The following is a 17475-nucleotide window of genomic DNA, read 5'->3' as shown; positions in this document are numbered from 1 at the left end:
CAGTCTCCAAGTAACTGGGACTACAGGTGCATGCCACCATGCCAGGCTAATTAAATAAAAAATAATTTTTTGGCCGGGCATGGTGACTCATGCCTATAATCCCAGCACTTTGGGAGGCTGAAGCGGATGGATCACCTGAGGTCAGGAGTTTGAGACCAGCCTGGCCAACATGGCGAACCCCCATCTCTACTAAAAATACGAAAATTAGCCAGGCGTGGTGGCATGTGCTTGTAATCCCAGCTACCCACTAGGCTGAGGCAGGAAAATAATGGAACCTGGGAGGCAGAGGCTGCAGTGAGCCGAGATTGCACCACTGCACTCCAGCCTGGGCAACAGAGCAAGACTCTGTCTCAAAAAAAGGGAATTTTTTTCCTTTCTTCTTTTTTTTTTTTTTTGTGGAGATAGGGTCTCGCAATGTTGCCCAGCCTGGTCTTGAATCCCTGGGCTCAAGCAATTCTCCTGGCTTGGCCTCCCAAAGTGCTGAGATTACAGACATAAGCCACTGTGCTTGGCTAGGGTTTTTAAGGATTTGATAAAATAATGCATGTAAACACTTATACAATGCCTGAATACAAAGTGAATGCAAGCTGGGCGCAGTGGCTCACGCCTGTAATCCCAGCACTTTGGGAGGCTGAAGTGGGCAGATCACGAGGCCAAGAGATCGAGATCATCCTGGCCAACATGGTGAGACCCCGTCTCTACTAAAAATACAAAAATTATCTAGGCATGGTGGTGCATGCCTGTAATCCCAGCTACTTGGGAGGCTGAGGCAGGAAAATCACTTGGACCTGGGAGGCAGAGGTTGCAGTTAGCCAAGATTGTGCCGCTGCACTCCAGTTTGGCGACAGAAAGAGACTGTCTAAAAAAGACAAAAACAAAAACAAAAAAAACACAAAGTGAATGCACATTGGCTTTTGAGTAGTATTTGCTGTTATTAAATTTTTTAGCTGGTTCTGAAAACAATTAGCTTTTCTACTGATCACCTTTGGTTATTTCACATAAGTAAAAAAAAAAAAAAAAAAAATCAGGGGTCATTTTTGTCCTATACTGAGTGCAGTAGTTTATTCTACTACACTGAAATAATCCTGTGTGTTTGTTTTCTTCCTAGATAATTTTAATGATATGGAATGTTCTTAATGACCTGACTGGATATTTTCCCAACAACTCTAAGGCCGAATGCTGTTCAAGTCGTCATATTTCTGTCTTGTACTGTCCCTTTCTATGCAGTAGCCTTCCTGCTCCTGTGGTTTCCTTGGAAATACTATTAAGAAGGTGACTGGCTTAGTGGACTTCACCTGGTGGTATCGTTAGGTGCTTTTGATAGCACGCTCACCTGTGTCCAACAAACCCAATGTAAACTGTTTGCAGAGATTTTCACTAGACATGAAAGTTGGCTTCAGCTTATTAAAATTAACCAAGTGGCATCACTTCTAGGCTCTACCGGTATCCTCTTCTGTCGCCCGATCTCTAATAACATGGAAATTTTGCCCCATTCCCAGGCTGTTGCCATTGTCATTGCCAGCCTTTACGCTGGGATGTATCATGTGAGGTGTCTTGAAACTAAAAGAAGCCCCAGAGAGAACCTCCTCTTGGAATCTGAACAGGATCTCACCTGGACTCCTATCATTTTATCCGTGAGACAGATCTTGTCCCAGAAATACTTTTACCTTTTTCTGATCATGAATTTCTTTCGAGTCTTTAACCTTCTTCAGCAACTTCATGATGATCTTTGCAGATATTCTCATTCTCAGAGATGTACTATCTTCTTCCATAAGGAGCATTATGTAGGGGGCAGGCTTTATTTGCCCACAGGTATGTAATAGTTCTTTATGATTATTATAATTGTTATAATTATGTTCTCTATGGTTTATAATTTGTGATAATTTTTCCTGCAGGGATTAGAGATTTAACTCTTAGCTGGGTGATATTAGAAACCTGATTTCATCAGTAGTTTTAAAAAGTGACACACAGTTTTTTGTTTGTTTGAGATGGAGTCTCGTTCTGTCACCCAAGATGGAATGCAGTGGTGTGATCTCAGCTCACTGCAACACTCGCCCTCTTGGTCCTGCCTCAGCCTCCTGAGTAGCTGGAATTATAGGTGCGCGCCACCACACCTGGCTAATTTTTGTATTTTTGGTAGAGACGGGGTTTCAACATGTTGTTCAGGTTGGTCTCGAGCTTCTGACCTTGTGATCAGCCTGCCTCGGCCTCCCAAAGTGCTGGGATTACAGGCGTTAGCCACTGCACCCAGCCGACACACAGTTATTAAAAGACCCAAAGATTCAGAGCTCCAGATAGCATACAAGATTCAGTAGAAACATAATGGAAAAAAGAGACAAGATCGAGCACAGTGGCCCATGCCTATAATCCCGGCACTTTGGGATGCCGAGCCGGCTGGATCACTAGAGGTCAGGAGTTCGAGACCAGCCTGGCCAACACGGTGAAACCCTGTCTGTACTAAAAATACAACAACTAGCCGGGCTTGGTGGCGGATCCCAGCTACTCAGGAGGCTGAGGCAGGAGAATCGCTTGAACCCAGGAGGCGGAGGTTGCAGTGAGCTGAGATCGCACCGTACTCCAGCCTGGGTGACAGAGCAAGACTCCGTCTCAAAAAAAAAAAAAAAAAAAAAAAGACAACAGGGAAAAAGAGACCCCAGTGAGAACTGAACAATGTGATATTTTAAACATTTTTGCTGTGGAATTTTGTTCCTCTCAGCTTTCTCCTTTAAGCCTCAGCAGAACTATGGAAGAAAATAGTTTCCCGTGAGCATGTCGTTTTGCTTTATTTGCGTGTTTAAGATTTCTGTGACTATCACGTGGAAGAAGAGTTAGTTGGTCAAGTTTCAAAACACTTGGCTAAAAGCCTGAGTCCTGGAATTTCAGAGCACTATTAAAATTCCATGGTCATGACCATTATTGTAGAGGTCATGTCCTCTTCAAAAAATATACTGGTCTGCTGCTTATTATACCATTTGGAGAGCTGATATGTTGTTCCCTTTAACCTAAATATGTCCTCTAAAAATATGGCTTTACCTCACCTGTGATACAGGTTTTTCCTGTTTTCACAAATGATAAGCAAAACATCTTAGCAATACTCTTCAGGGAACAGGTTATTCTAGATAGACTAGTTTTTACTGTTTACCAGCTTTCAAAAATCATTAAGCCATTTGGGATAGAAATAGTTCTAAAATGTTTTAAGTGTTGCCACAATTTATTTATTTTTATTTCTTTATTTTTTTAGAGACAGTGTCGTGCTCTGTCACCCAGGCTGGAGTGCAGTGGCACAGTCATGGCTCACTGCAGCCTTGATCCCCTGGGCTCAAGCTTTCCTCCTACCTCAGTCTCCTGAGTAGCTGGAACCACAGGCATGCACCACCATGCCCAGCTAAGTTTTTTTATCTTTTGTAGAGACAGTGTTTATCAAGACCAGCCATGTTCCCCACGTTGGTCTTGAACTCCTGGGGTCAAGCAGTCCTCCTTTCTTCCCAAAGTGTTGGGATTGCAAGCATGAGCCACAGTGTTTGACCCATCACAATTTCTTAAGTAAAGTATATAGAATAGAATTTGCCTGTCTGCTATTTTGCCAAGTGCATTGTGTATATTACATGACGTGATCCTCATAACAATCTTGGAGGAAGAGATTCTTATTCTTATAGATGAGAAAAGGGAGGTGGTACCTTTAGAGCTGTATACTTTAAGATTCTGTCTCTAAAATGTACTGTGCTTACATCATTTATTTAGCAGAGCATACCAAATGGAATTTCATGTCTGGCTTGTCAATATAGTCCAGGTACTGTGTGTGCATGATAAAATGATGCTCTCCTTTCAAAGCAATTTGAAGTTTGTCAGGCTGTTTGCTCCTCTGTTTAACCACCAAGAATGGGAAGCTGTTTGATTTCCTGTCTCTGCTTATTATTTGCTACCAGATTCTAGGCTATATATACTTTCTTACTTTAAATCATGTATAGTACTTGCCTATAGTTTCTCCTCTTCACCAGGTTGAAAAAAAATTGTTAAATTCTTATGTAAGCCTGGGCGTGGTGGCTCACGTCTGTAATCCTGGCTCTTTGGGAGGACAAGGCAGGCAGATTGCTTAAGCCCAGGAGTTCAAGACTAGCCTGGGCAACATGGCGAAACCCTGTCTCTACAAAAAATAAAAGAAAATCCAAAGTTGCTTTAAATTTATTCTTAATTTCTAGAGAATTAACACGTGTAAATTATTGTGGTAAAAAATGACAGCTTGGCGGGTGCAGTGGCTCCTGCCTGTAATCCCAGCACTTTGGGAGGCTGAGGTGGGTGGATCATGAGGTCAGGAGTTCAAGACCAGCCTGGCCAAGATGGTGAAACCCCGTCTCTACTGAAAATACAAAAAATTAGCCGCGCATGGTGGCAGGTGCCAGTAATCCCAGCTACTCAGGAGGCTGAGGCAGAGAACTGCTTGAACCTGAGAGGTGGAGGTTGCAGTGAGCCGAGATGGTGCCACTGCACTCCAGCCTGGGCGACAGGGCGAGACTCTGCCTCAAAAAAAAAAAAAAAAAGGCCGGGCGCGGTGGCTCAAGCCTGTAATCCCAGCACTTTGGGAGGCCGAGACGGGCGGATCACGAGGTCAGGAGATCGAGACCATCCTGGCTAATACGGTGAAACCCCGTCTCTACTAAAAATACAAAAAACTAGCCGGGCGAGGTGGCGGGTGCCTGTAGTCCCAGCTACTCGGGAGGCTGAGGCAGGAGAATGGCGTAAACCCGGGAGGCGGAGCTTGCAGTGAGCTGAGATCCGGCCACTGCATTCCAGCCTGGGTGACAGAGCGAGACTCCGTCTCAAAAAAAAAAAAAAAAAAAAATGACGGCTCATTGGAATCTGTTTTTATTGTTATTTATTTGGCTAAGTCTCTTTAACACTTTATTGGGTAAAATAATGAAGGTGAGCACTATGTTTTCATTTTCTTTTTCTCTCTCCTTCCTTTCTTCCTCCTTCCCTCCCTCCCTCCCCCGCTTTTCTTTCTTTCTTCTTTCTTTTTTTTTTGAGACACTCTCACTCTGTCACTCAGGCTGGAGTGCAGAGGCGTGGTCTCAGCTCACTGCAATCTCTGCCTCCCAGATTCAAGCAATTCTCCTGCCTCAGCCTCCCAAGTAGCTGGGATTACAGGCATGTGCCACCACGCCTGGCTAATTTTTGCAGTTTTAGTAGAAATGAGCTTTCAACATGTTGGCCAGGCTCGTCTCCCAACTCCTGACCTCAAGTGACTCACCTGCCTTGGCCTTCCAAAGTGCTGGGATTATAGGCATGAGCCATTGCACCCAGCCTCAGGCTGGTTTTGTTTTTGAGGAGTTGAATAAATAAAGGAGAAAAGGATGAACAAATGTTCTGTCTCCCTAATAACTGTTGGTATAGGTCTGTCACTCTTCCACATTATACTCCCCAGAGAGGCAGAGGAGTAACTGGTTTAAAAGCATGGATCTGTACTCTGCCCAGGAGGAGCCTGGCTCTCCACTTACTAGCTGTGCAATCCTGGGTAAGTTACTCTACTTCTCTGTGCCTCAGTTTCCTCATCTGTAAAATGAGGATCAAAATAGTACCTACGGGACTGGGCACAATGGCTCCCAGTACTTTGGGAAGCTAAGGTGGGAGGGTCGCTTGATCCTAGGAGTTTAAGACCACCCTGGGCAACTTAGTGAGATGCTGTCTCTACAAAAAATTTAAAAATTAGCCAGGCATCGTGGTACACATCTGGAGTCCCAGCTACTTGGGAGGGTGAGGTGGGAGAATCACTTGAGCCCAGGAGGTCAAAGCTGCAGGGAACTATGACTGTGCCACTGCACTCCAGCCTGGATGAGAGAGCAAGACCCTGTCTCAAAAACAAACAAACAAACAACAACAACAAAAAACATAGTGCCTACCTAAGGAAAGTATTATGAGGGTTAAATGAATTAAAACATCCAAAGTACTTAAAACGGTTCCTGGCACAATAAACCCTCTAGAAATGTTAGCTCTTATTATGTACAGCCATCTCAACGCAGCAGATACCAGACTTTCACTGTGAGCACGGCACTGCCTTTATCCCTCTGTTTTGATGTCGGCATAGGTTTGCCAACACTTATGTTGGAACACACTGTTGAATGGAGAGCCAAAATCTTTCATTTGTAGAAGCCTTTATTTTAGTTAAAAAAAAAAAAAAGGCAGTCTTTCTCTTTTCTTTCATGATTTTTGTAATACTACTCATCATTGGCTTATATCTTTTTATATATTGGACACAAGAAAAACAGCTACCAATTATTAAGTACCTTATATGTTGAGTATGGTACTAGGTAAGAGAAGAGAAACGGAGAAGAGGGAGAGTGAGAGCGAGAGAGAGAAAGTTTGTCTTGGTGGGGGAAATGCCTCTTAGGTAAGGTAACTTCTCTATGAAGAAATAGCTGGTAAAAGTGGCAAAGCTGGAATTTAAATCTAGGGACATCTGATTTCAAAATCTTCCTTCTGCCCTGCCCTGCCCTGCCTTGCCTTGCCTTGCATTTCTTTTTTTTTGAAACAGAGTCTTGCTCTGTGCCCCAGGCTGGAGTGCAGTGGCGCGATCTCAGCTCACTGAAAGCTCCGCCCCGCCGGGTTCACGCCATTCTCCTGCCTCAGCCTCCTGAGTAGCTGGGACTACAGGCGCCTGCCACCTCGCCCGGCTAATTTTCTTGTATTTTTCGTAGAGACGGGGTTTCACCGTGTTAGCCAGGATGGTCTCGATCTCCTCACCTCGTGATCCGCCCGCCTCGGCCTCCCAAAGTGCTGGGATTACAGGCTTGAGCCACCGCGCCCGGCCAGCCAGACATGGTGGTGCATGCCTGTAGTCAACTACTTGGGATGACCGCTTGAGCCCAGGAATTTGAGACCAGGCTGGGCAACATAGTAAGACCTTGTCTTTAAAAAAATCTTGCACATTCCACTCTACTACATATTTCTTACATTATTAACTTCTTGTATTTTGTATGTTTATGTACTAGAGATGGAGAAACAGCAGCTGCATTTCAATATATGGAAATGTGTTACTTTATAATATTATAATAATATTTAAGAATATAATTGGACTTGTTGGGGTGTTTTACATAATTCCTCTTACAGAGCTCTAAGAAATGCCTTGGACCACATCAGTCACTGATCCATTGTTTTTTAGTATCCAGAAAATGAACTCTTGTTCTTTACAAGTAGAAAAGTAAGTCAAAAAATCAGTCAGGGGAAAAAAACCCTTATGTTTACTAAAGAACATCTGTATTCTACTTACATCATTCAAAATTCTCTTCTAATTATAATGCACATACATTTGGTTAGTGAAAACTTTTCAGGGATAAACAATGTGTGCTTTTTTATTGAAAACAAAGAGTATCTTCTGATCTTTGTTAATGTACATATGTATATTTAGCATAAACTTTTCAGTCTAGAACAATGAACTTTTTCATTAATAGCAAGAAATGCAAAAAATCTACGTCTGAGCTCTTAAAATGAATGTGTTATAATGATAAAAATATATAAAGTTAGGCAGGACACAGTAACCCAGAATGCTAACTCTTGTTTTCCTCTGATGCTTGATTTTGGGGTAAAAAGTACATTTCAGGCAAGATGTGGTGGCTCACACCTATAATCCTAACATTTTGGGAGGCCCAGGCAGGCAGATCACTTGAACCTAGGAGTTTGAGAACAGCCTGGCCAACATGGTGAAACGCTAAAAATACAGAAGTTAGCCAGGCACAGTGGTGTTTGCCTGTAATCCCAGCTATTCAGGATGCTGAGGCATGAGAATTGCTTGAACCTGGGTGACAAAGGTTGCACTAAGCCAAGATCATGCCACTACACTTCAGCCTGGATGACAGATTTGAGACTGTCTCAAAAAAAAAAAAAGTTATTATTCATAATCAATTTTTGATGTATATCGATAATAATGGCATTTCTAAGCAAGATAGTTTTAGTTGTGTGTTTCAATTGATACTATAATTCAGAAGCAAATTTCTTTATTACGTATTTTTTGAGACAGGGTCTTGCGCTGTCACTCAGGTTGGGGTGCAGTGGGTATGATCATAGCTCATTATAGCCTCAACCTCCTGGACTGAAGCAATCCTCCCACCTCAGCCTCCCTAGTAGCTGGGACTACAGCTGTACATCACCACACTCAGCTAATTTTTGTATTATTTGTAGAGACAGAGTTTCACCATGTTGCCCAGGCTGGTCATGAACTCCTGGGCTAAAGCAATCCTCCTACCTTGGCCTCCCAAACTACTGGGATTATAGGCATGGGTCACCGCCAGCAATTTATTTTGCAATAAGAACGTTTATTTTGTCATCAGCAAGAGTGAGTAAGCTTAATAATGCATGGAGTTCCATCTTAACACAATGCCATTCTGTTTCCATTTCAGTGCCTTGTACTTATCAGTCAGTCCTGGCTGAAAAAGTTTGGTTACTATAAGATCATCTTAATTTCTTTCTATCTACAAGGAACAGCCTCCACTGTCATGTTACTCCTGGGAAAGCAATACTATTACTGTTTGGCTCTTTATCTCATTATTATCATGTAAGTAAATGCTGGTTCCAGTCTCAAAATTACACTAAATTTTACCATTTGCCCTTTCAAGCAGTGAAATATTTTTGATCTGGACTGAGTTTAATATTCATTTCTAGGCAAGGTCATTGTACCTTTCTGACAAATTGAATGTTAACGGCTTGTTTTTTGAAGGAATTTTATACATTAAATTTTGTAGTAAACTTACTTTTTTTAACCTATTAAAAAATTTACTTGGAAGGCTAAGGTGGGAGGATTACTTAAGGTCAAGAGTTTGAGACTAGCCTGGGCAACAGAGTAAGACCCCATCTCTACAAAAAATTTTAAAATTTTTTGGTGGTGCATGGCTGTAGTCCCAGCTACTCCAGTGGCTGAGGCAGGAGGATCATATTTGAGCCCACGAATTCAAGTCATAGTGAGCTATGACTGCACCACTGCACTCCATCCAGCCTAGGTGACAGAGTGAGACCCTGTCTCAAAAAAATACAGCATTTAGTAAATACTGCTGCCATGTATAAAAGAGGCTGACCTTCTATTCCTCCTTCAACTCTTCCTCCTAGTTCTGCAACCTCTCCTCCTCCCACAAGCACCCACTTTGCCTCCATCACAGGCATCTCAAATTCCACAGGTCCAAATCAAGGATCTTGCTGCCAAATCTGCTCTTTTGCCATTATTTGCCGTCTCCAGAAATGGCTCTGCCATCTATCTGGTTTCTCAAGTCAGAGACTGAGACGACGTCTTTGCCTTTTCTCTCTTCTTTGACACCTAGGTCCAACACACTGTTAACTGTCAGCAGTTTTATCTCCCTAATGTGCCCTGAATCCATCTCTTCTCAGTTCCACTGACATTCCTATAGCTCATTTCTTACATGGAATAGGATACAGTCTTCCCGTATGAACCCCTAGTTTATAGTCTCCAGTCTCTTCAACTCCCTCTCTCATATTGCTTCTAGAATAACATGCTCTTCCTCTGCTTAATAATCTTTTTGTTTGTTTGTTTTCTTTTTCTTTTTTGAGATGGAATCTCACTCTGTCACCCAGGCTGGAGTGCAGTGGCATGATCTCAGCCCACTGCAAGCTCCGCCTCCTGGGTTCATGCCATTCTCCTGCCTCAGCCTCCCAAGTACCTTTGCTTAATAATCTTAAGTGGCTTCTTACTGCTTTCAGGGTATTTCGAAATGATGACATATGATGTCTGGTTATATAGTCCCTCTCTATCTTTTCATCTTCATTTCTTTTTTTTTTCTCTGAGACAGGGTCTTGCTCTGTTGCCTAGGCTAGAGTACAGTGGCACGATCATGGCCCACTACAGCCTCCACCTCCCAGGCTCAGGTGATCAGCCTAAGTAGCTGGGAATACAGGTGTGCACTACCATGCCCAGCTTAATTTTTATTTTTTGTGAAGATGGGTTTTTGCCATGTTGCCCAGGCTGCTGTTGAACTCCTGAGCTCAAGCGATCTGCTCACCGTGGCATCCCAAAGTGCTGGGATTACAGGTGTGAGCCACTGTGCCCAGCCTTCGTCTTCATTTCTTGTTACTCCTCAGCTTACACTGTACTCTCTGCCACACAGAAATACTTTGCAGTTCCTGGTTCAGACACCTCTGTGTCTAGAAGATGCTGTTCCCTGTGCCTGGAAAACTGTTTCCGATTTCTTTTTTCTTTTTATTTTTTTATATATATATATTTTTTGAGATGGAGTCTTGCTCTGTCGCCCAGGCTGGAGTGCAGTGGCCGGATCTCAGCTCACTGCAAACTCCACCTCCCGGGTTTACGCCATTCTCCTGCCTCAGCCTCCCGAGTAGCTGGGACTACAGGTGCCCGCCACCTCTCCCGGCTAGTTTTTTGTATTTTTTTAGTGGAGACGGGGTTGTTCCCCATTTCTTGCTTGGCTCTGTCCTCATGTGTCTTAGGCCACAGCTCAGGTGTGTGCTTTTCTGGGAAGCCTTCCCTGATTTCCTCATCTGGATTAGGTGGCCCTCCTATATGACTCCAGTGCCCTATGCTTACTTCTGCTGCGGTGCTTTTCCCTCTACCTGCGACTATCTGTGGTCCCCACTGGATTGAGTTTATTGTGAATAGGGTCTAGTCTCTTATCACTGTGGCCCATTACCTACTGCGGTTCCTGCAAATAGTTGGTCCTTAGAAAATGTGTTTTGGGCCAGGCACAATGGCTCATGCCTATACTCCCAGCACTTTGAGATGCTGAGGTGGGAGGATCACTTGAACCCAGGGGTTCAAGACCAGCCTGGGCAACATGGCAAAACCCTGTCTCTACACAAAATAAAAATGTAGCCAGGTGTGGTGGTGCACGCCTGTAGTCTCAGATATTCAGGAAGCTGAGGTGGCAGGATCACCTTAGCCCAAGAGGTGGATGCTGCAGTGAGCTGAAATCATGCTACTGCACTCCAGCCTGGGCAACAGAGTGAGTTTCTGTCTCAAAAAAGAAAAAAAAAGAAAAGGTTTTTGTTTTTGTTTTGTTTTTTGTTTTTGCCTCAGCCTCCCGAGTAGCTGGGACTACAGGCGCCAGCCACCATGCCTGGCTAATTTTTGTATTTTTAGTAGAGACAGGGTTTCACCATGTTGGCCAGTCTGGTCTTGAACTCCTGACCTCAAGTGATCCACCCGCCTCAGCCTCCCAGTGTAGGATTACAGGCGTGAGCCACTCATTTTGGTTGAATGAATTATAAATTCTATTCAGGTCCCTGCTGGAACAACTTGAGAAAATTTTCATGAAAGCGTATTTGCATTTTGAACAAACTGGTAGTGGAGACTGTTTTAATTGACTCAAATGACTGAATCCCTGTGAAACTTCAAGACATTAGAACCCTACATGGATAACTATTCTGTAAGTCTGTAAGGGTGGCCCTAGCTGTATAGTATGTAAAATGATATTTTATAATAATTTTTAGAATGAAAATTTTTGTTTGCTTTTTTTCACTTAAACCATCCCCCTCATTTTTATTCTTCTATCATAATTAAAATGCTATATGCCCTTTCTCAGTTCATAATGTATCCTATTTCTGATATCAAGAGAAAGATGTCTGTGTGATTAATTTCCCCGGCATGTCCTGTCCTTTAGAATCTATTAATAATTTAAGCAGATTAAATGAGTTTAGTCATTTGGAATGAGGAAGAAGCATAAAAATCATTTTTAAAATTCCCAAGTGAAAGCAGTTATTACATTTTTAAAAGAGAATTATATATTCACAGATATATAATATTTGGGAGGATAGAAGTATATGTCTAATATAGCTTTACTTTTTTTTTTTTTTTTTTTTTTTTGAGACGGAGTCTCGCTCTGTCACCCAGGCTGGAGTGCAGTGGCCGGATCTCAGCTCACTGCAAGCTCCGCCTCCCGGGTTCACGCCATTCTCCTGCCTCAGCCTCCCGAGTAGCTGGGACTACAGGCGCCCGCCGCCACGCCCGGCTAAGTTTTTGTATTTTTAGTAGAGACGGGGTTTCACCGTGTCAGCCAGGATGGTCTCGATCTCCTGACCTCGTGATCCGCCCGTCTCGGCCTCCCAAAGTGCTGGGATTACAGGCTTGAGCCACCGCGCCCGGCCTAGCTTTACTTTTATAGTATATCATTTCTTCTTATCTTCTTGCAAATCAAATGTCAACTTTCATTTTATTCTTTTTTAACAAAAGCTGTGCCTCCTAGTTGTGAAATTCTCATATGTGTTTTAACATTTTTTCTAGGGTTATTGTGCAAGCTTCGGTTTCCTTGTTTACCCTGCCACTAGTTGACATGGTTGATGCAGATTAAACTTCAGTAATGAAGTTTAATCAGCAGTAAGTATATTTATTCAAATGTTAGCTACAAAATATCACATGTAGGCAGGACCTATCAGTCTCCATACCTCAATTATATTGCCACTACAAATCATATATCTGAAAGACAATCATAAGAGGCATCGCTAGGAACCAGGGGGCAGAATATAATCAGATATTCGTGCTTGTTTGCCCTGGGCAACTTTTCCCCATTTCCAAAAGGACATCACAGTTTTTCATTTCTCAGGTTCACATAGCCAATATTACAACAGGGTTAAATCTCAGAAACCAAAGTGGAATCTCAGTTAGCTGTATGTTCTACATATGGCAATATGCCTTATTACATGGGACGATTGGGCAAAATGACCTTTACTCTGTGACATTGCAAGAATTAAAATTAAAAATCAAAGTCCATCTTATCCTTTCTTACTTGAAAAAGCCTATGCCAATGATGAGAGGTTCTATTCTTTGGTATGATTATAAGCACTTTAGATCAGCTATAAAATGTACTTGATTGGCAAATATTTTCTCATATGTGTCCTATTTTGCATATTAGAGAGGAATGTATTATTTTAAGACAGAGGCATATTCTTTTTTTTTTTTTTTAGATGGAGTCTCGCACTGTCGCCCAGGCTGGAGTACAGTGGTGTAATCTCGGCTCACTGCCACCTCTGCCTCTCAGGTTCAGGCGATTCTCCTGCCTCAGCCTCCTGAATAGCTGGAATTACAGGCACGCACCACCATGCCTGGCTAATTTTTTTGTAATTTTAGTAGAGATGGGGTTTCATGATATTGGGCAGGCTCGTCCCAAACTCCTGACCTGATGATCCACCCACCTCAGCCTCCTAAAGTGCTGGGATTACAGACGTGAGCTACCACGCCCGGCCAGACAGAGGCACATTCTTTATTAGTTCTGTCAAAACATTTATACTGCAAAGTCTCTTTGTTTGTTTGTTTGTTTTCGAGACAGGATCTTGCTCTGTTGCTCAGGCTGAAGTGTGGTGGTGTGATCATAGCTCATTTCAGCCTCAAACTCCTGGGCTCAGGGGATCCTCCAGCCTCAGTCTCCCGAGTAGCTAGGACTATATAGGTGCATACTACCACGCCCAGTTAATTTTTAAATATATATGTGTTGTAGAGATGAGGATCTCGCTATGTTGCCGAGTCTGGTCTTGAACTCCTGGTCTCAATCGATCCTCCTGCTTGGCCTCCCAAAAGTGCCGGGATTATGGATGTCAACCACTGCGCCCAGCCCCCTCTTTTATTTTTAATGCAAATTAAATTGAGGAAAGATTTGCCAGCTACCCGGACTTCTCTTCATATAATTCCTTTCCTGTTGCAGGATTTTGTTGCTAAGTTCTTATTTGGGTGATAGGCAGGGTGTAGTCCAGGGCCCTGTCTTCACTTTTGTCTCTTTTGTACCTGGAAAACTGACTAGCTCAGAACTCCTTCTTTTGAATGAATACATAAACAAGCAACAACTTTAGTAAACATTTTTCACCTTTCAAATTCTTTTGAATTAGATAGGTTACAAATAAATAAAATGTCTTGAACAGTGAGAAAGGGAAAGGCATTAACATTTACCAAATGCCAGTGTCCAAATGAGCTTGTATGGCTGTTTGCTCTTTCAGGTCTTGCAGCAGCCTTGAGTGGTAGATATTATTGACTTGACAAATATTTATTGATTTCTTCCTTTGTGTTAGGCAATGTGGTAAATGCTGAGGATTCAATACAGTAGGTCTTGTAATGAACTCTCCAAGTTATCTGATGCTCTTCCTTCTCTCTAAAACAGGGATCTCCAACCCCTAGGCCACAGACCAGTACCGGTCTGTAATAATATTAGAAATAAAGTGCATAATAAATGTAATGCACTTGATCATCTCAAGACCAACCCCCCTGGTCCATGGAAAAATTGTCTTCCATGAAACCGGTCCCTGGTGCCAAAATGGTTGGAGACCATTGCTCTAAAACGTACTTATTCACATGTGTGCAGTAGGTTTGTGACCAAATGGCTACTCTTGAGGACACCTGTACTTTTCTACTCCCATGATTCAGTGTATCATTACCAAGGGTAGTGTTTTTAAATTCAAATCTATTAATGTCAGATGTACTTGTTACTGTAATTGCAAAATTTAATTGCGCTTATATTTTATAAACTTAGGAAATATATATGTGAAATGAAAGTTACTTTTATGAAAATTAAGTTGAATGCTTTAGAAAGACTCAACATTGAGTTGCAGGGCCAAGCATGGTGGCTCATGCCTGTAATTCCAGCACTTTGGGAGGCTGAGGCAGGAGCACTGCTCAAGGCCAGAAGTTTGAGACCAGCCTAGAAAACATACAAAAAAAAAAAAAAAAAAAAGAAGAAGAAGAAAGAAAGAAAGAAAAGAAAGAAAGAAAGAAAGAAAGAAGGAAAAAGAAAAAATTGAGTTGTAGACAATTACTATCATGTCTGGTGCAGTGGAATCTAAACTTTTTTGGGGAAAGTCATAGAAGTCTAAAGATACTTTGTACTCAGTTTGCTTCATAAGTGACTTTAGGTTCTCTTTATAACTGACAAGTAGAAACTGTCTATCATGTAATATGGATACTGTTTATACAAGAAAGATGACCCAGCACTTTCATTAGTGGACCTATGCTCAATGAAAAACCCAAAGAAAAGATTTATGAATGACTATAGTTAAGTTAAAATGGAATGGTTACTGTCTCTTCTTTTAAAAATTATTTTTTTTGCTTGAGCCAACTGTCTCACTCATCATGTCAGAGAAGACAAAAACTAGTGAGCAAAACCGGACTTAGCCTCTGCCCTCGTGGTCCTTATAGTCTAGTTGGGGAGATAGACAGCAATTATGCTGTCAGACAATCAAAGTTATCCCATTTTCATGATACTAAGACCTTGCAGAAATTAATATTCCCAATGTTCTGGTTAATGTAACCAGCAGACTAAAGAACAGATAATCAAACCCAAGCTCTTACCATTAAACTAAACTTCCTCTAATTCTCAGACCTTGTCTTTTATTTTTTCCCCTCTCTTTCTTCTTTTCTCTCCTTCCCATTGTCTTCTTTTTTCTCCTCCTGAGTTGCAAGGTTTCCATCATTAGTTGAAATGTGACAAGATTTCAGTTTATGCAGTCAATGCACTTGATTTGTTTTATATGACCTGATTATTTAAAAACGTATATGGAGAGGCCAAGCGCGGTGGCTCACGCCTGTAATCCCAGCACTCTGGGAGGCCGAGGCGGGCGGATCACAAGGTCAGGAGATCGAGACCATCCTGGTGAACACGGTGAAACCCCGTTTCTACTAAAAATACAAGAAATTAGCCGGGCATGGTGGCGGACTACAGGGTTGCAGCTATTCGAGAGGCTGAGGCAGGAGAATGGTGTGAACCTGGGAGGCCGGAGGTTGCAGTGAGCCGAGATCGCGCCACTGCACTCCAGTCTGGGCGACAGAACCAGACTTTGTCTCAAAAAAAAAAAAAAAAATTATATGGAGGATTATTATCAGGAATACATTAAAGTAGTGCATAATAAAACTTGGTCAGAAAAACTTAGGCATGAATCCCAGTTTTACCATGTACTAGCTGTGTGACTGTGGATGAGTTAATCTGCTTTCCCGTCTCTAAAACAGAGCTGGTAATATCTCACTCATGGGATTGTCGTGGGATTTAGATGAAATAATAAGAGCCCATAACAGAGTACAGGGCACAAATAGCGCTCACTTAAGAGGCCTGTAAGAGATTAGCTGTGTCTTCTCTTTGGATCTTAGTTTCTTCATCTAAGAGTTAGGTTCTGCTAGGTATGGTGTCTCACACCTATAATCCCAACACTTTGGGAGGCCAGGGTGGGAGGATCGTTTGAGTCCAGGAGATCGAGACCAGCCTGGGAAACACGGAGAGACCCCATCCCCTCCGCAAAATACAAAAATTATCCGGGTGTGGTGGCGCGTGCCCGCAGTCCCAGCTAAGGCTGAGGTGGGAGGATCGCTTGGGCTCAGGAGTTCAAGGTTGCAGCAAGCTGAGATTGTGCTACAGCACTCCAGCCTGGGAGACAGAGTAAGACCCTGTCTAAAAAAAAAAAAAAAAAACTTACGTTCTGGCCAGGCACAGTGGCTCATGACTATAATCCCAGTACTTTTGGGAGGCGAAGTTGGGAGGATGGCTTGAGGCCAAGAGTTCAAGACCAACCTGGGCAACATGGCTAGACCCTGTCTCTAAAAAAAGAAAAAGAGTTAAGTTTTTCCCACCATGGCACATTTATACCTATGTAACAAACCTGTATGTTCAGCACATGTATCCCAGAACTTAAAGTAAAAAAAAAATTTACAAAAAGAGTTAGGTTTTTCTAGTTTTATAATCCTTTATAACTAAAAGGTTAATATTTTATAATACTATACTCTTTTTATTATTGTCTACTTAGGATCAATGAAGACTTCATACACAAAGAGATTCTTGATTCAAAGATTCAAATTGTATATATGGAGATTATATATATATATATCACACACGTAATTCGTATGTGATATAGACCCATGCTATTTTTGTCTGTTCCAGGTCACCCCTTCCCTCAGTGGTTTTTGCCATTAATGCTTTGTTTACCAAATCTGCCCAGTCTTTAGCACCCACGGTGATACTCTCTAGGCTAAACCAGTATGAATATGGAAACACAAATAGCAGGTAAAGTTAAAAAAAAAAAGTTCTTGAAATATTGTAAAAGAAACATGAAAGCAAACATAGCCTTTTACGTTAATTTCTAAGCAATTATCTTGACCTTTGTGTATTATTAGTCACTAACTTGTATCTTGAGTAAGGTGTAATAAAAAGTATTAATATCAAATGGACTTTCATAGGAGTATCTTTAAGTGTCTTCTTTAAATTATGTACATACTAAATGCTTTCACACTAAGGTACATATTAATTGCTTTATCTAAGTTATTCATTCATTTACTATTTCATTTCACAAATGCTTTTGAGTGCCTGCGATTATAGTCCAGGTACAAAGGTCCTTTGAATACAGGATGAATACAAACCTTCTAAGGGGCCATACAGATTACAGAAAACTGTGATAAGGGACCACTAGAAGTATAATGGGACTGTGGTAATTCAGAGAAGAGATTCCTACCTGGTCTGCCTAGGGTCAGAGTGTACTTCACAGAAGAGGGTTTCTTCAGCT

At 42.0% G+C, this 17475-nt stretch overlaps 1 long non-coding RNA gene across 1 annotated transcript; it reads left to right on the top strand.

The window, feature by feature from the left end:
- The first annotated feature begins 1519 nt into the window (after positions 1-1519).
- On the top strand, positions 1520-17139 carry LOC112614562. The gene is made up of 4 exons (XR_003117098.1): positions 1520-1812; positions 8391-8545; positions 12233-12325; positions 16857-17139. It is a non-coding gene; the product is annotated as an uncharacterized LOC112614562 (long non-coding RNA).
- Positions 17140-17475: the final 336 nt, after the last annotated feature.

Source organism: Theropithecus gelada, chromosome 20, assembly GCF_003255815.1.
Source record: "Theropithecus gelada isolate Dixy chromosome 20, Tgel_1.0, whole genome shotgun sequence".
Taxonomy (NCBI): Eukaryota; Metazoa; Chordata; class Mammalia; order Primates; family Cercopithecidae; genus Theropithecus; species Theropithecus gelada.
Note: the sequence above shows the minus strand (reverse complement) of the source record. Positions and strands in the feature narration are given on the sequence as shown.